Consider the following 20,359-nt stretch of genomic DNA (forward strand, 5'->3'; position numbering starts at 1 on the left):
AAGGCCGAATGTGGCTTTTTTTGCCATATCCGGCCGAATATATTCGGTTACCGATTAATCGGTGCATCCCTATTTAAAACCTCTTCTCACTCCGGCGTTCACCAAAGGCATGCGGTAAATTTAGGCCTGCGCTTATAAATTTGAGTGTGATGTAAGGATACCATCATGAAAAGCACATTTAATAAAAAAATACGTTATTGTTACACGTCTGGAAAGATGGGCCAACTCTTTCTTTGTGCGACACACTTATTTTTCAGGATCAAACTGCAAAACAATTAACGCAGCGTTACAACCGGAGCTTGATGCATCTGTTTTTTTCATATCACGTACTGACAGACTTATTCTACGGTCTACAACAGGGGTAGGGAACCAATGGCTCTAGAGCCAGATGTGGCTCTTTTGATGACTGCATCTGGCTCTCAGATAAATCTTAGCTGACATTGCTTAACACGATAAGTAATGACTAATTCCACTTGTAATCAAAGTGGTAAAAATAACGTTCAAAATATTAAACATGCTCATGCATTTGAATCCATCTATCCTTTTTTCTACCGCACTTTATTTATTTTTTTATTTTTTTTAGGGCTTGCTCTCCTAGGGGTTCTTCAGACCACCAAGCACCGACATGAAAGCCAGTTTCAGGGTTACGATATTTTTTTATTTTTCAATAAGTCTCTCAGTTGCTTTCCAGCAATTGTCTTTTTCTCTTTCGTTCTCGCTCGCACTCTGGCTCCAGCTCCAACCCGGTCTCTCCTCCTGGCTGCTGCTTATAACAAAGCAAAGGTGATTAGATAACAAGGCCCAGGTGGGTTGTCTACGCACCTGTCGCTGATTTAGAGGCCGGTCCTGGCACACCCCGCTTCGCTGCAGGCCCACAGGCCACGCCCCTCTCCACAGTTAGCTTCAAAATATCAATGTTATTACAAAGAATAAGAGACCTATTATACTCTAGTAGTGTTGGTCTTACTTAAGAATGCACGCGTTTAGGTGTGTTCAGTGTTGAAAAAAAAATTATATGGCTCTTACGGAAATACATTTTAAAATATTCGGATTCTTGGCTCTCTCAGCCAAAAAGGTTCCCGACCCCTGATCTACTGCCTTAGCACACGCTAACTGTAGTTCAGCTTTGGCACACCTATCTGGTGTGCTTATGATCAACACAACACTCAAAAGTTTGTTTAGTCCAGGGGTCGGGAACCTTTTTGGCTGAGAGAGCCAAGAAGCCAAATATTTTAAAATGTATTTCCTTAAGAGCCATATAATACTTTTTTAACACCGAACACAACTAAACGTGTGCATTTTTAAGTAAGACCAACATTTCTAGAGTATAATAGGTCTTTTATTCTTTGTAATAACATTGTTATTCTGAAGCCAACTGTGGAGGGGGCGTGGCCTGCGGGCCTGCAACAAAGCAGGGTGTTGCCAGGCCTGGCCTCGAAATTAGCGACAGACCCGTCGCTCTGTTATAAGCAGCAGCCAGGAGGAAGGACGGGGTTGGGGTTGGAGCCAGAGCACGCGCGAGAAAGATCGAGAAAAAGACAATTGCTGGAAAGCAACTGAGAGACTTATTGAAAAATAAAACAATATTTTAACCCTGAAACAGGCTCTCATGTCGGTCCTTGGTGGTCTGAAGAACCCCCAGGAGGGCAAGCCCCACACTAACCAATAATAAATACATTACTTTTTACCATTAACGCAACTTCTTGAACGTAAAAAAGCATGAGAATGTTTTATATTTTGAACATTATTTTTAACACTGTGATTACAAGTGGAATTATTCATTACTTATCGTGTTAAGCAATGTCAGCTCAGATTTATCCGAGAGCCAGATGCAGTCATCAAAAGAGCCACATCTGGCTCTAGAGCCCTAGGTTCCCTACCCCTGGTTTAGCATGTCCTTGTAACATAAATGGTATTTAAAACCCGATTTTCAAATATCTCTGAGGATTTATGTCGTGAACTTACTCTCAAACTAAAGCTAACTGTATTTTTGCTTCGTCACCGTGGTTACCGTCGGACCGACGTCCTCCATCTTAGAAAATAACCCTGCATGTGACTTGTCTTTAGCTCATAACATTAACAAAACAAACCTTAGTTCAACATGGCTTGCTCTAAAAGGTACAAAATAAATTATACTACTGTGTGTATGTGTTATATGCAAACCAGTTTACCTGCAAAACAATTAACGCAGCGTTACAACCGGAGCTTGATGCATCTGTTTTTTTCATATCACGTACTGACAGACTTCTTCTACGGTGCCAGCTACTGATACCAATGGCACCAAGCGCCCTCTGCTGGTGAAACTAAATATCGCATGCTGCATAGAAATACATAGAAAACCCTGACATCACAAAAAAATTGGTTTATAAACAGTATTTAAATTGAGTTTTCTGACCTTAAAGATGGGAATTACACGGCGGGCCGGAATTGGCCCGCGGGCCAGAGTTTGACACCTATGGCGTAAGTCCTGAAAATTTGCGCACGTCCGCTATAGTAGTCCGTGCCGACAACATAGTCAATGTGCTTCTTTTTCTTTATCTTCTTGATATGGGCTATTTCTAATTTAAAGTAGCGTAATGTTCGAACTTATTCATGTCAATGAAAGTATCATAAACTACCGGTATAGTGGGTGTACATAATTTACCCACGGAAATTAGAGAGTTCTGGTCGGACGTTGTTTCACGGGACAAATGAGCAGTGAACCTTGTAATCCGGTGCGCTCTATGGTCTGGATAACACGGTAAATGTAAGGTAACGGGTTAGAGATTATCCAAATCAGCTCCAAAATATAATGACTTATTTACACCATTTTTGGCATTGCTAAAAGGTAAGTCTGTCTATAACTGTCATGCTGGCAACACACACCAATGGCATCGATTACATAATCGTGGGAGTTCGTACTTATTAAGACATGGTTTATGTCGGTGACGGATACTCAAGCAGCAGGCATCAAGAGGCAAAATAATTCCGATACTCTTGTCTGTCAATATCAGAGGCTCTGGATACTGAAAGCCAGAGAAGGGAGACAAGGATGAAATTACACGGCGGGCCAGATTTGGCCTGTGGGCCAGAGTTAGACACCTATGGCGTAAGTCCAGAAAATTTGCGCACGTCCGCTATTGTAGTCCGTGGCGACATAGTCAATGTGCTTCTTTTTCTTTATCTTCTTGATATGGGCTATTTCTAATTTAAAGTAGTGTAATGTTCGAACTTATTTATGTCAATGAAAGTATCATAAACTACCGGTATAGTGGGTGTACATAATTTACCCACGGAAATTAGAGAGTTCTGGTCGGACGCCCTATGGTCTGGATAACACGGTAAATGTAAGGTAACATGTTAGAGAGGATCCAAATCAGCTCAAAAATATAATGACTTGTTATTTATACAATTTTTGGGCTCTGCTAAATGTTAAGTCTGTCTATAACTGTCATGCTGGCAACACACACCAATGGCATCGATTACATAATCGTGGGAGTTCGTACTTATTAAGACATGGTTTATGTCTGTGACGGATACTCAAGCAGCAGGCATCAAGAGGCAAAATAATTCAGATACTCTTGTCTGTCAATATCAGAGGCTCTGGATTCTGAAAGCCAGAGAAGGGAGACAAGGATGAAATTACACGGCGGGCCAGATTTGGCCTGTGGGCCAGAGTTAGACACCTATGGCGTAAGTCCAGAAAATTTGCGCACGTCCGCTATTGTAGTCCGTGGCGACATAGTCAATGTGCTTCTTTTTCTTTATCTTCTTGATATGGGCTATTTCTAATTTAAAGTAGCGTAATGTTCGAACTTATTCATGTCAATGAAAGTATCATAAACTACCGGTATAGTGGGTGTACATAATTTACCCACGGAAATTAGAGAGTTCTGGTCCGACGCCCTATGGTCTGGATAACACGGTAAATGTAAGGTAACATGTTAGAGAGGATCCAAATCAGCTCAAAAATATAATGACTTGTTATTTATACAATTTTTTGGCTTTGCTAAATGTTAAGTCTGTCTATAACTGTCATGCTGGCAACACACACCAATGGCATCGATTACATAATCGTGGGAGTTCGTACTTATTAAGACATGGTTTATGTCAGGGACTCAAAATCAAGCAGCAGGCATCAAGAGGCAAAAGAATTCCGATACTCTGGTCCGTCAATATCAGAGGCTCTGGATACTGAAAGCCAGAGAAGGGAGACAAGGACGAATGACTGGCAGCCATGAGTGTATCATGAGGATTATCTGAGAAATGGAGGACGTCCTACACTTTTCTCCTAAGGCCCACAGAGCGGAGAGACGGCGGTGTTGTCAGCAAGTAGTAAATATACCGCCGTGTTTTCAAGTATCTTGCGAGATTTGCCGTGTCTGGTTTATTGCTATTATCACAGCAGCGCTTTTATAACTTTCATAATCCGTAGGAGAGAAATCGAGTCAAAACAATGACGTCACCTTGACCTTTGCTGGGTAAGGCATTGTGTTCAATTACAGATGAAGATTGTAATGACATAAATCATTTGGATAGCAATTTCCCCTTTGAGATGCACCGGTCGTAACAATAAATTTGACGGGTTTGAGGGTTGCAGCCAAGGTTTGGGAAGTATTTTTCCCCTACTATGGCTTAGACCAGGGGTAGGGAACCTATGGCTCACGAGCCAGATGTGGCTCTTTTGATGACTGCATCTGGCTCTCGGATAAATCTGAGCTGACATTGCTTAACATAAGTAATGAATAATTCCACTTTGTAATAATTGTTAAAAATAATGTTCAAAACATAAAACATTCTCATGCATTTTTAGTCCATCCATCCGTTTACTACCGCACCTGTTCAAGAAGTTGCGTTAAGTTATGTATTTATTATTGGTTAGTGTGGGGCTTGTCCTCCTGGGGGTTCTTCAGATCACCAAGCACCGACATTTCAGGGTTACACTATTGTTTTATTTTTCAATAAGTCTCTCAGTTGCTTTCCAGCAATTGTATTTTTCTCTTTCGTTCTCGCTCTGGCTCCAGCCCCAACCCCGTCTCTCCTCCTGGCTGCTGCTTATAACAGAGCGACAGGTGATTAGATAACAAGGCTCAGGTGGGCCATCTACACAGCTCTCGCTGATTTCAAGGCCGGTCCTGGCACACCCCAGTTCGCTGCAGGCCCGCAGGCCACGCCCCCTCCACAGTTAGCTTCAGAATAACAATGTTATTACAAAGAATAAGAGACTTATTATACTCTAGAAATGTTGGTCTTACTTAAAAATGCACGTGTTTAGTTGTATTCAGGTTTAAAAAAAAAATATTATATGGCTCTTACGGAAATATATTTTAAAATATTTGGCTTTTTGGCTCTCTCAGCCAAAAAGGTTCCCGACCCCTGGCTTAGGCCATGTCTACACTAAGCCGGAAAACCCCTCAAACGAATAATTATTTACCCTAAGCCCTGTTTTCGGCCACACTAAACCATCGTTTAAGGTTCCCATCCTCGGACAAGTTTTTACACGGGTAAATGCGCCGTGTATTTTTTGATTATCCGGCTCTTAGCTTCGTATGGACTCATTGATCGTTTACAATCTGAGTTCGGAGAGGAAGTGACGCCAGAAAGAACGTTCCGCAGCCAGCTTCGAAATAAAGTGGTTTCGCATCTCGGAGCTAACCGCTGGAAATATGGAGGCGAGTCATCCTTACGTCTGTACAGACGTTTGTGGAAATCCCACATGAATACCTTAAAGGGGAACATTATCACAATTTCAAAATGGTTAAAAACAATAAAAATCAGTTCCCAGTGGCTTGTTTTATTTTTCGAAGTTTTTTTCAAAATTTTACACCTCCCGGAATATCCCTAAAAAAAGCTTTAAAGTTCTTGATCCCTGTGACGTCATACAGGGCTGCCAATACAAACAACATGGCGGTTACCACAGCAAGATATAGCGACCTTAGCTCGGATTCAGACTCAGATTTCAGCGGTTTGTAATGTGAAAATGAAAATGGCGGGTGTGTTACCTCGGTGACGTCACGTTCTGACGTCATCGCTAAAAGACCGATAAACAGAAAGGCGTTTAATTTGCCAAAATTCACCCATTTAGAGTTCGGAAATCGGTTAAAAAAATACATGGTGTTTTTTCTGCAACATCAAGGTATATATTGATGCGTGCATATGTTTGGTGATAATGTTCCCCTTTAAAGGCCTACTGAAATGAGGTTTTCTTATTTAAACGGGGATAGCAGGTCCATTCTATGTGTCATACTTTATCATTTCGCAATATTGCCATATTTTTGCTGAAAGGATTTAGTAGAGAACATCGACGATAAAGTTCGCAATTTTAGGTCGCTTATAAAAAAGCCTTACCGATGACGTCACAAGGGTGAGGGCTCCTCACGTCCTCACATTGTTTTTAATGGGAGCCTCCAGTGAAAAAAGAGCTGTTCCAACCGAGAAAACGACAATTTCCCCATTAATTTGAGCGAGAATGAAAGTTTCATGAATGAGGATATTCAGAGTAAAGGACTAGAAAAGAAAAAAAAAAGGCGATTGCAGATGTTATTACACACATTTACTATGATAATTCTGGAAAATCATTTATCTGCCCACAATGCCCTGGGAAATATATATATATATATATATGTATATGTGTGTGTGTGTGTGTGTGTGTATGTATGTATATATATATATATATATATATATATATATATATATATACACAGTATGTATGTAATGTATGTATGTATATATATTAATAACTATGACTAATTAAGAGCCAATATGTTAATAATTTGCATGTTAATAAGCAACTAATTAATGGTCAATATGTTCCCCACATTAAAATGTTCATATATATACAGTATATACACACACAAGGAACCACAGAGGGAAATGATTTTATTTTATTTTCAAGTGTCCTTTAGAATAAATCCTGTCGTAAAGAAGTCAATCCCGTGATTGTCTACAAACGTGTTACACAAGAAGCAGCAGAAGTTTGCGTTCATGTCCTGCCTTCTTTTTATTCGTCTTTTTGTACTTTTTGAAGTACATTTTCAGCCTCTTAAGATGACGCTTGAGTACACTCGTATTTTTAGCCAACGGGCCTACAAATCCACCATGAGGTGTTTATTTGTGTCAGCGAGAGGCCCTGCATGCCTGCACGTGTTGTGACAAATATTCCTTTGATTTTACAAACCAGGATGTATTTTACAGCTCATTGTGAATAAAATATGAATGTGTCCTCCCACATACCGTATCATTGTCACTCTGCAGAAACAATACTGCGCTCCCAAACAAAAATAAGGAAAACATGTATCAAATACGAGGAACAATGTTGTTTGTTTTTTTTATGCCTGCACTATGGTGGAAAGTGTATTTTAATGCAAAATGCGCTTTTAATTATTTAGGATAAACATTTAGAGCAAGCCAAAATTAACAACAACAAAAAAAGAAACAATTAAAAAAGATATGGGTTCCAACCCAAACACACTGACACTCATGAGGAATTTTCACCATCCAGCAATGACAGGCCTGTGCAATTATTTTGACTCACGGGCCACATTTAGAGAAGAAAAATGTGTCTGGGGGCCGGCATATCTAGTTTTAGGAACACTAATACAAAACCTCACAATAATATCCGATTGAATGCTAAAAAACGCCAGATTGACCGCCTTAAAAAACAGAATGGATTTTTTTTTTTTTTACTGAATGAGACACCCAGAAAAAAAAATAAATACAAAAATACAATAAATACATATTTTTTTACTGAATGACTCACCCATAAAATAAATAAATAAATAAATAAATATTTCTTTTTTACTGAATGACACATCCATAAAATAAATAAATTAATTCATTAAATAAATATATTTTTTTACTGAATGAGACACCCAGGAAAAAATAAATACAATAAATACATATTTTTTTACTGACTGACACACCCATAAAATAAATAAATAAATACATCTTTTTTACTGAATGACACACCCATAAAATAAATAAATAAATGAATAAATAAATTAATTAAATAAATAGTTTTTTTTACTGAATGAGACACCCAGGAAAAAATAAAAATAATATATCTATCTATATATATATATATATTTTTTTACTGAATGAGACACCCAGATCACGATGAGGGGCGACTTGTCCAGGGTGTACCCCGCCTTCCGCCCAATTGTAGCTGAGATAGGCACCAGCGCCTCCCGCAACCCCAACGGGAATAAGCGGTAGAAAAATGGATGGATAGATGGAGACACCCAGAATGTACATGAAAATAAATAATTAATGCATTAAATCCAAATCAACAAAATAAATGCTTTAGCAATCAATCAGTCAGTTTATTTATATAGCCCTTAAAGTGTTTCAAAGGGCTGCACAACGAAATCCTCTTTAGAGTCCACATAAGGGCAAGGAAAAACTCAAACCCAATGGGACGTCTGTGACAGTGACAATGATGACTATGGGAAAAAACCTTGGAGAGGACCGCATATGTGGGCAACCTCCCCTCCCCCCACCCCTAGGGGACCGAAAGCAATGGATGTCGAGCGGGTCTAACATGATACTGTAAAATTCCAATCCATAGTAAATCTAACGTAACGGTGAGAGTCCAGTCCAAAGTGGATCAAATATAGTAGCGAAAGTAGTCTATCCAAGCAAACAAGAAGTTCAGAAAAATAAAGTTGATATTCCATGTGGGCTCCTCTCTGACTTCAAACGCCAGAGCATCAATATTGAAGCGACACAACACAAAGAATATGAAATATTTTGGGTTTGTTGACGTTAAATACAGGCGTCTTAGTTGTTCCAACGCTACGTGATGGCTCTCATTATTCTCCGGCATTAAAGGGCTGTCACAGATCTTACCAAACCTTTGACGCTTTGTTCTCGTCAGAGAAAAGTCTTCTTCTTTGCAAACTTGTTTTTTTGTCAATCCGGTTGATCTGCTTTTTAGACAGAAATGGGAACAATTTATGTGATAAATGTCCTTGAGGCCATGTGTTAAATGACTAAACTGCCACTAAACACTGAACCAATGTGCTCATTGCTGTCGTCTGGACCAAATAATGTCACCAGTGAAGGAGTTAGTTTTTTTTTTTCATATTGATGGATCTGAGTGAAGGTGCAACATGAGTGGACCAGCATGGAACATTCCTCTATATGAGTAAGAGTGATGGAGATCTGGAACACACACAGTCTAGCTTTACTATTATTATTGTCAGAGTTAGTTTTGTGACGAACCCCAAGATGCAGAGAGGGAGGCAGGCATTGAATAAGAAAACATGGTTTTGATTTACACACTACAATAAAACAAAAAAAAAAGGGTACAAACAAAAAGCGCGCACGAGGCGGATAACAAACTAAAAGAGCTAGCATGGGAGCTAAAAGATAACGAACTACACTATGAACAAACAAAACTGGAAGCGGGGAACAAAAGACAGTAAGCTAGTAAGCGGCATAGCTCGGTTGGTAGAGCGGCCGTGCCAGCAACTTGAGGGTTGCAGGTTCGATTCCCGCTTCCGCCATCCTAGTCACTGCCGTTGTGTCCTTGGGCAAGACACTTTACCCACCTGCTCCCAGTGCCACCCACACTGGTTTAAATGTTACTTAGATATTGGGTTTCACTATGTAAAGCACTTTGAGTCACTAGAGAAAAGCGCTATATAAATATAATTCACTTCACTAAGCTATAAACAGCTACCAAATATAGCTTACCGCTACGCTGCAATGACCCGACACGACACGACAGGAGCGACAATACAACACAATAATCCAGCACTGACTGGATGACAAAACCGGTTCAAATAGGAGCCGGCTGATTGACACCAGGTGTGGCCAGGTGCCAATCAGCCGCACCTGTGGGGACACAGCAATCAGGGAGAAAGACAGGAAACAGACAAAATAAGAGCGCTGACAGGAACTAAAGACAGGAAATAGTACACACACACACACAGAGGAAAAACTAAAACACAAACAAACTGTCAGGGGCAAGCCTGACAATTATCTCACTATTATGTTAGATCCACTATGGAATGGACTTTCACAATAATATGTTAGACCCACTCGACGTCCATTGTGTACGGTCTCCCCTGGGGGGTTGGAGGGAGGGGGGTCCTCTCCAAGGTTTCTCATAGTCATCCACATTGACGTCCCACTGAGTTGTGAGTTTGTCCTTGCCCTTTTTTGAGCTCTGAACCGAGGATGTCGTTGTGGCTTGTGCAGCCCTTTGAGACATTTGTGATTTAGGGCTATATAAATAAACATTGATTGATTGATTGATTGATTGATTGACAGTCACCATCACATGTTACGAGAGTGTCTGCAAAGATTTTGATCAGAGGGACGTAAGGAATTGAGGATTCCAAAGACCATGGACCCAGGTTGTGTGACTGTGACTAAAAATGGAATATATTTTGGAGTACCGTATTTTCCAGGCCATAGAATGGTCTATTTTTGATCTTGTTTTCATATTTAAGACACATGCATTAAAGGACACATCTTACAATTATTTTTTTTTCTAAATGTAAAACTCGTTCTCGTGGTCTACATAACATGTAATGGTGGTTCTTTGGTCAAAATGTTGCATAAATTATGTTTTACAGATCATCTTCAAGCCACTTTCTGACAGTCGCTTCGGGATGCGCCGTTTTATTTACGTGGCTCACCTTTTGACAGCGTCTTTGCCCCGTCATCTTAGTTGTAGCGGTGTAGCGTGCAAGGACGGGAGTGGAAGAAGCGTCAAAAGATGGGGCTAACTGTTTTAATGAAATTCACACTGGTTTTTCAGACTGTTTTAATCAATAAAGGAGCAGCATCTCCTCATCCGCCGGAAATATGTCACGTGAAAAACGTTCTAATAACAAAAGTTCCTTGGGTGAATAATGAAAAACTCACTACATTGGTATGTTTTAGCGCTTTAGTATAGATATAAGAACTTTACACTTCTTTATATTAGAAATAGCAACAGCGGAGAATGAATGTCCCATAACAAGAAGATAGAAAAAAAGAAGAAGCTTATCGACTATGGACTACAAAGGTGGACCCGCACAATTTTTCAGGACTTATGCAGATCCGAAATACAGATCAGCAGGTACAGACAAAGAAAAATACAACTTCAGCATAAGTGACAATAAATATAGCAACAACCTTTAAGCGTAAAAGTTAAGCATAATTATTCTAACATAATCACAGTGTTAAAAAATAACATTCAAAATATAAAATATTCTCATGCACTTTAATCTCTCCAACCGTTTTCCACCACACCTGTTCAGGAAGTCGCATTAATGGTAAGACATATTTGATCTATAATTGGTTAGCTTCAGAATAAAAATCTTATTAACAAGAATAAGAGACTTTAAAAATGATGGTTTTACTTTAAAATGCACGCATTTTGTTGTATTTAGTGTTAAAAAATGTTATATGGCTCTCACAGAAATACATTTTAAAATATTTGGCTCTCTCAGCCAAAAAGGTTCCCGACCCCTGGGCTAGGGAGACGTCCCTACCGTTGGCAATTATGCTGTGATGAATCCATTTAACAGTACTTTTTTCTTGTTCTACCAATCAAGTTGCCAAACAAACTCCCCTAATTGCTGTCAGACCAGTACTACATCTTTTGTTGTTGTTTGTGTTTTACAATTGAGAGTACAAAGCACCAAATGACGGCATGGCGCGGTTAGGCGAGTCTTATTTACGTGGCTCACCTTCGACGGCGTCTTTTCCCCATCATCTTTGTTGAAGCGGTGTAGCGTGCAAGGACAGGAGTGTAAGAAGCGTCAAAAGATGGAGCTAACTGTTTTAATGACTTTCAGACCCGTTTTTCAGACTGTTTCAATCAATAAAGGAGCAACAGCTCCTCATCCGCCGGAAATGTGTCCCGTGAAAAACTCTAATAACTAAAGTTCCTTGGGTATATAATGAAAAACTCACTACATCGGTATGTTTTAGCGCTTTAGTATAGCTATAAGTAAGAACTTTACACTTCTTTATATTAGAAATAGCCACAGCGGGGGATGAAAGTACCATAACAAGAAGATAGAAAAAAAGAAGAAGCTTATCGACAATGGACTACAAAGGCGCACAATTTTTGGTCTTACTTTAAAATGCACACATTTTGTTGTATTTAGTGTTAAAAAATGTTATATGGCTCTCACGGAAATACATTTTAAAATATTTGGCTCTCTCAGCCAAAAAGGTTCCCGACCCCTGGGCTAGGGAGACGTCCCTACCGTTGGCAATTATGTTGCGATGAAACCATTTAACGGTATTTTTTTCTTGTTCTACCGATCAAGTTGCCAAACAAACTCCCCTAATTGCTGTCGGACCAGTAATGCTTCTTTTTTTGTTGTTTGTGTTTTACAATTGAGAGTACAAAGCACCAAATGACAGCGTGGCGCGGTTAGGCGAGTCTTATTTACGTGGCTCACCTTCGACAGCGTCTTTTCCCCATCTTCTTTGCTGTAGCGGTGTAGCGTGCAAGGACAGGAGTGGAAGAAGTATCAAAAGATGGAGCTGACTGTTTTAATGACATTCAGACCTGTTTTTCAGACTGTTTCAGTCAATAAAGGAGCAACATCTCCTCATCCGCCGGAAATGTGTCCCATTAAAAACTCTAATAACTAAAGTTCCTTGGGTATATAATGAAAAACTCACTACATTGGTATGTTTTAGCGCTTTAGTATAGATATAAGTAAGAACTTTACACTTATTTATATTAGAAATAGCAACAGCGGAGGATGAATGTCCCATAACAAGAAGATAGAAAAAAAGGAGAAGCTTATCGACTATGGACTACAAAGGCGGACGCGCACAATTTTTCAGGACTTATGCCCTCATTGAAATACATTTTAAAATATTTGGCTCTCTCAGCCAAAAAGGTTCCCGACCCCTGGGCTAGGGAGACGTACCTACCGTTGGCAATTATGCTGTGATGAATCCATTTAACGGTATTTTTTTCTTGTTCTACCAATCAAGTTGCCAAACAAACTCCCCTAATTGCTGTCAGACCAGTAATGCTTCTTTTGTTGTTGTTTGTGTTTTACAATCGAGAGTACAAAGCACCAAATGACGCGGTCTGTCAAATATAGATGAACGGGGTCTTCGTAGCCCACCAGTCACTTACATCCATTTGTTATCAAAAATCAGCCGTCCAACTGTGACTGCCGTGTTGAGACAGTTGCAAAACTCAGGTCAGCAGACGAGCCCGGTGCAGAAAAGCAATTAGAGCAAGTTCACCCAGACTGCATATTTCAGAGATAAGGTATGAAGCATATCTGCTGAAATAGTAATGGCTTTGTCTGAAGAAGAAAACATTGTTTACCGTTTATTTTAAGTTGTTTTTTTTTGTTTTTTTTTACCCTTCTGCTAATTCCAATGGAACTTTTAATAGTAAGGAGCAGGCAACGAGACCATTTGTCTTTATGCACCTGAAACAAAAGAGTGGTCTGCAGCTTCACTGTGCCGTCGGAGGTCATTAAGTTTTAGCCCCTGGGAGTGTCTAGTCTTCCGGAAGAAGTCATTAATCTTCGACTTTAACAGAGGTTTTGTGGCTTGCTTGTTTTGCAAGTCAGGGCGTATAACAAACATTAAGTATACCCAAAAGTAATTGCTACTGCTTTGTCAGTTGACGGACGGCAATAACTTGAATTTGCAGGTTAAATGTCGGCGACTTCACGCTGCCACACAACAACAACATTGAGCGACGGGCAGGACCAAGTTTTGCAGACCGACCAAGTTGCTGAGGCTAGTTGCAGAAGTTTTAATGGACCAAGTTGGAAAAGTAAATGAAGGTAAACTGTTGTGAGCCATGTCACTTTCTGGGGGCTAAGCTTCAAATTAAATTGGGGTTTTTCTTTGGAGGTCGTATTTTTTTCCCTACAAGTTAGAAAACGCTTGATTCTGATCAATTTCATTGCTGTGCTGGGTTATGGAGACTTTATGTTTGTGAATGCACCCAACATTTATTTTAATGTATGTTACTGTGCTTAAAGTTTAATTACTGGTTGTGGCAACCTTGTCCTCTCTTGCGACGGTGAACTGTCCATCTTTGTCTGGTCGCAGATTTTCTAGATGGATAGTTTTTAAACTGGGGTAGATCCTGATGAAATCCCATGTATTGAATGAATAGAGAATCGTTCTGAATCGGAAAAATATTGTCCTTTAATCGAGAATCGCGTTGAATCGAAAAAATCGATTAGAATCGATATTGTATCGAATCGTGGGACACCCAAAGATTCGCAGCCCTAATATATACAGGGGCAGCGCGGTGTGACAGGGGTTAGTGCGTCTGCCTCACAATACGAAGGTCCTGAGTAGTCCTGGGTTCAATCCCGGGCTCGGGATCTTTGTGTGGAGTTTGCATGTTCTCCCCGTGAATGCGTGGGTTCCCTCCGGGTACTCCGGCTTCCTCCCACTTCCAAAGACATGCACCTGGGGATAGGTTGATTGGCAACACTAAATTGGCCCTAGTGTGTGAATGTTGTCTGTCTATCTGTGTTGGCCCTGTGATGAGGTGGCGACTTGTCCAGGGTGTACCCCGCCTTCCGCCCGATTGTAGCTGAGATAGGCGCCAGCGCCCCCCGCGACCCCAAAAGGGAATAAGCGGTAGAAAATGGATGGATATATATATATATATATATGAATAAGCGGTAGAAAATGGATGGATGGATATATATATATATATATATATATATATATATATATATATATATATATATATATATATATATATATATATATATGATTATATATATATATATATATATGATTATATATATAGTGCTCAATACAGTACTCTAGGTCAGTGGTTCTCAACCTTTTTTCAGTGATGTACAGCCTGTGAACATTTTTGGTTGAAAAAAAGAGATAAAGAAGTAAAATACAGCACTATGTCATCAGTTTCTGATTTATTAAATTGTATAACAGTGCAAAATATTGCTCATTTGTAGTGGTCTTTCTTGAACTATTTGGAAAAAAAGATATAAACATAACTAGAAAGTAGTTAAAAAATGAACAAGTGATTCAATTATAAATAAAGATTTCTACACATAGAAGTAGTGAAGTATATTTATATAGCGCTTTTGTCTAGTGACTCAAAGTGCTTTACATAGTAAAACCCATTATCTAAGTTCAATTTAAAGCAGTGTGGGTGGCACTGGGAGCAGGTGGGGTAAAGTGTCTTGCCCAAGGACAAAGATGGCAGAAGCAGGGATCGAACCTGGAACCCTCAAGATGCTGGCACGGCCACTCTACCAACCGAGCTATTCCGCCCGGGTACTTAGCGTACCCTCTTTGGGGATTGTAATAGAGATCCATCTGGATTCATGAACTTCATTCTAAACATTTCTTCACAAAAAAAAGAAATCTTTGACATCAATATTTATGGAACATGTCCACAAAAAATCTAGCTGTCAACACTGAATATTGCATTGTTGTATTTTATTTGAATTGTTGCTATTTTTAGAATATTTTGAAAAAATCTCACGTACCCCTTGGCATAACTTCAAGTACCCCCATTTGAGAACCACTGCTCTAGGTATATATATATATATATATATATATATATATATATATATATATATATATATATATTATATTAACATAAAGGATATATAGTTAATACTTAATATAATTGGATATTAAGAGTATGTCAAAGTTGGACTCCTACCTCGTTTACTTCCATGACGACCTCCTTAAAGTTTTGTAGTCAATCAGAAATATCAAGCAGCTAAACATGGATAAGTGTGGAGAGAGTGTTTTTTAGTTTTGCCATCATGCTTTGTCATGGATTTAAATAGGTGTAAATTTGAATATTTTTTTACGGTGCATGTAGATTTTTTTGTAATATCCACAAATTGTTTTATATTGTGTTATGTGTGACCATGTCTATTGGCATTTTGTGTTGCTTCTATTTATTTATTTATTTTTTGCACCATGACTAGGGAAGGTTGTTGGTATTGGGTGATATATAAGTACAGTAAATGGTGCGCTCGGTTGGATTAATGGCATTAAAAGTGGTCATAGACTTAAAATACTCATATCGTCCTCAATATGGCAATCATACAACAGCAGCACTAATAATAACTTTTAAAAATGACTTGAAAACTCATTAAAAATCACTTATTAAACTCATGGGCCGCACATGGCCCGCTCGGCATAGTTTAGACACCCCTGCTATAGTGTGTGTGACTGCTCCTGCCTTGTGTTGTTGTTATGTGTTCATAAAACCTGTTTCTGTTGCCCCCTTGGCCAGGTCACGCTTGCAAAAGAGATTTTAATGCTACCAAATGTAAGTAGCATAAATAACAGAAGACGGACTAACTTTAAATCTCATTAGCATTTCCAGGTGCCCCGCAGTCTCTAAGTGGTAGTTCCTTTGAAATGAGGTGTCAGCTGAACAGTATTTACTGTAGACATACTCCACTTGTGCAATGATGATTCCAGAGAACAAGATTAAGATCTAATCAACTTTAACAGTGTGGCTGGAGCGCAGCGGTTTGGTTCATTTTCGGTGCAGTCGGGGGATTAAAATGAAAAACATAAAACTGCTTAGCTTTTGTGTAAACAGCTTTATTGATTTTTAAAATGAAACAAAACCAACATTGCAAACTGTTGGGATGTAATTGTCCAATAAATACAAATGTCAAATACAAAAATGAAGCTACAGCATACGGAACAATTGAAGAATGCATATATTTGCACAATAACACAAATTAACACATCTAACTAATAAGTAAGTATATATGTATGTATGTATGTGTGTGTGTGTGTGTGTGTGTGTGTGTGTGTATATATATATATATATATATATATATATATATATATATATATATATGGATCTATATATATATATATGGATCTATATATATATATATATATATATATGGATATATATATATATATATATATATATATATATATATATATGGATGTATATATATATATATATATATGGATATATGTTGGTTTTGTTTCATTTTAAAAATCAATAAAGCTGTTTACACAAAAGCTAAGCAGTTTTATGTTTTATCATTTTAATCCCCCGACTGCACCGAAAATGAACCAAACCGCTGCGCTCCAGCCACACTGCTAAAGTTGATTAGATCTTAATCTTGTTCTCTGGAATTATCATTGCACAAGTGGAGTATGTCTACAGTAAATACTGTTCAGCTGACACTTCATTTCAAAAGAACTACCACTTAGAGACTGCGGGGCACCTGGAAATGCTAATGAGATTTTAAGTTAGTCCGTCTTCTGTTATTTATGCTACTTACATTTGGTAGCATTAAAATCTCTTTTGCAAGCGTGACCTGGCCAAGGGGGCAACAGAAACAGGTTTCATGAACACATAACAACACAAGACAGGAGCAGTCACACACACTTTTAGTTTGTTATCCGCCTCGTGCGCGCTTTTTGTTGTACCCCTTTTGTTTGTTCTTGTTTTAGTATTTATATTAAATCATGTTTTCTCATTCAATGCCTGCCTCCTTTTCTGCATCTTGTGGTTCATCACAAATTAACTCTGACACCAAAAACATAGTAGAGTTATTGAGTCTATTTAGCTGATTAGAGTGCTAGCTTCCACGATGGCTTCTGTTTTGTTTGATCAGCCGTTTTACTGCCGTTACAGACTGTTTGGAAACTTTTATTTATGATTTTAAAGCAAGTTATACATGAACAAATCTAATAACAAAATGTATGTGTTTCAATTAATCATGATTAATCACAGGTTACTACCCACATGCATAATGTAAATTACAGTTTTTTTAAGAAAAACATGCTATATGTTTAGAGAGAAACAGCATTTTTACAGTAAGTCAAGCCTATTTCTTACAGTTTTAAGGGGAAACAATGTGTCAAGCTCTGGTGTGTTTTTTTTTTTGTCAGGGTCGACAAATCTTGCAGGTAATTCCCAATTTACCTTCGACCCAATAATTGCCTTGTGGTTACAGCTTTTGTGTCAGAAATAATCGCAAACATTTTTCCATTGTTGCTTTTTCCCACTTTGCTCCAAATGGAGGGGAAATAAACACCCTGCCATTTCCTCCTGCACCGTACTTTTTTGCTTTGTGTGATTGTAAGATGTCCAGCTAGAGGTGCCCCCAATTTTATAATCCTTGTGATTTTGCAGGCTCGTTACTCACCACTGTACCTGTAGTGGGGGTCTGAACGCAGGTGAATGTACCAAAAGTGGGATTTGATTATTGTAAATATTATTATAAATATTGGCTCATTTGGAATTTGATGCATGCAACTTGTTTCCAAAAAACTGGCACAAGTAGGCAAAAAAGACTGAGAAAGTTGAGGAATGCTCATCAAACACTTATTTGGAACATCCCACAGGTGTGCAGGCTAATTGGGAACAGGTGGGTGCCATGATTGGGTATAAAAGCAGCTTCCGTGAAATGGTCGGTCATTCACAAAAAAAGGATGGGGCGAAGGGTCACCACTTTGTGAACAAATGGGTGAGCAAGTTGTCGAAAGTTTAAGAACATTTCTCAACATGTTAAAGTTAAGTTAAAAGCACTGGGGGGTGGCGTGGCCTGTGGGCCTGCAGCGAAGCGGGGTGTGCCAGGACTGGCCTTGAAATCAGCGACAGGTGCGTAGATGGCCTACCTGGGCCTGGTTATCTAATTACCTGTCGCTCATTTCGAGGCTTTGCTGCAGGAGCAAGTTGTCCTCCAGGGGGTTCTTCGGAACACCAATCATTATCATGAGAGCCCGGATCAGAGTTACAAAACAGTTTTATTTTCTCTCTCGGCATAGCTCGGTTAGTAGAGTGGCCGTGCCAGCAACTCAAGGGTTGCAGGTTTGATTCCCGCTTCCGCCATCCTAGTTACTGTCGTTGTGTCCTTGGGCAAGACACTGTACCCACCTGCTCCCAGTGCCACCCACACTGGTTTAAATGTAACTTAGATATTGGGTTTCACTACGTAAAGCGCTTTGAGTCACTCGAGAAAAGCGCTATATAAATATAATTCACTTCACTTCACTTCTCTCAGCAGGTTGTTTTTCAGCAGTTGTCTTTTTCTGTCCATGTTCGTTACGATCTCGCTCTCCCTACAGTTCCGACAACCACTCTCCTCCCGGCGGCTGCCTTTTAACAGAGCGACAGGTACTTAAATAAACAGGCCCAGGTGAGCAATCTACGCACCTGACGCTGATTTCGAGGCCAGTCCTGACATACCCTGCTTCGCTGCAGGCTCGCAGGGCACCTGGCCACACCTGTTGCCAATCAGCCCGCTCCTATTTGTACCTGCTTTGTCTTGTGTCAGTTGCTGGATCATTGTATTGTTGTTGCCACATGTCACTCTTGTTGTGCTACCTGTCGTGTCGTTTTGTTACAGCTACTACCTGTCGGGTTACATTTTGTCCTGGTCGTCGTAGCGGTAAGCTGTTTCTGTTAGCATTAGTCATTTCCAGTTTTTCCTGTTTGCCAGCCACTAACTTCCACGCTAGGTCCTTTTTCGTTTCTTCCTAGCTTCTATGCTAAAGACCCTTAGTTTGTTATTCCGCCCATGTGCGCGCTTTTTGTTTGTTCTTGTTCTATTATTTTAATTAAATCATGTTTTCCCATTCAATGCCTGCCTCCTCCTCAGCATCATGGGGTTCGTCAACAAATACCATTGACAGTTTTTGGAAACTGTGGACGTCGTGTCCTCCTGATCAAAGAGAAAAACAAACGGACTGTTATAGACGCAAGTTGAAAAGCCAGCATCTGTGGTGGTATGGGGGTGTATTAGTGCCCAAGGCATGGGTAACTTACACATCTGTGAAGGCACCATTAAGTCTGAAAGGTCCATACAGGTTTTGGAGCAACATATGTTATCATCCAAGCAACGTTATCATGGACGCCCCTGCTTATTTCAGCAAGACATTAAATATCTTGTCTTTGCAGTCTATTCATTTGAAATAAGTTGTATTCTGTTCGTATTTACATATTACACAACGTGCCAACTTCACTGGTTTTGGGTTTTGTGGAAAAAAATAAATACCTGAGGTAATCGAGCTGCCTAATAATTATGCACACCTTAATAGGAGTTGTCAATCACACTCGGCCAGTCCCTTCCTCATGACAGAAACGCCATTACCTGAGAATGTTGAAATACAATTAGCCTTCAACATTTTTGCACAATATTATTTTGGGGTTTGAAATTGTGCATGGATATACTTATGTGCACAATACATTTCTTGCCCAAAGGCCTTGCATTGATGTGTTCCCTTTTCTCGTTAAGGATGGACAAAGAATAGTTCTGGCCCAGACATTTCAGACTTAACAAGAACTGGAAAGTTCCGCCCACAGCAGCACACATTGTGTACCACGCTCGTGTTCAAGATCTTACCAGTAACACAGTCTTTGTCATATCTCAAAAATAACTCCCAAGACAAGCTGCAAACACCC

The 20,359-nt window shown here is 39.4% G+C and overlaps 1 long non-coding RNA gene across 2 annotated transcripts in view; it reads left to right on the top strand.

The window, feature by feature from the left end:
- The window catches only part of LOC133543115 (uncharacterized), a 77,651-nt gene extending 63,674 nt beyond the window's left edge, over positions 1-13,977 (top strand). For both annotated transcript variants that reach the window (XR_009804311.1, XR_009804312.1), the window contains exon 5: positions 13,613-13,977. This is a non-coding gene — a long non-coding RNA (uncharacterized LOC133543115). The remainder of the gene's footprint in view (positions 1-13,612) is intronic.
- The last annotated feature ends 6,382 nt before the right edge of the window (positions 13,978-20,359 follow it).

Source organism: Nerophis ophidion, linkage group LG25, assembly GCF_033978795.1.
Source record: "Nerophis ophidion isolate RoL-2023_Sa linkage group LG25, RoL_Noph_v1.0, whole genome shotgun sequence".
NCBI lineage: Eukaryota > Metazoa > Chordata > Actinopteri > Syngnathiformes > Syngnathidae > Nerophis > Nerophis ophidion.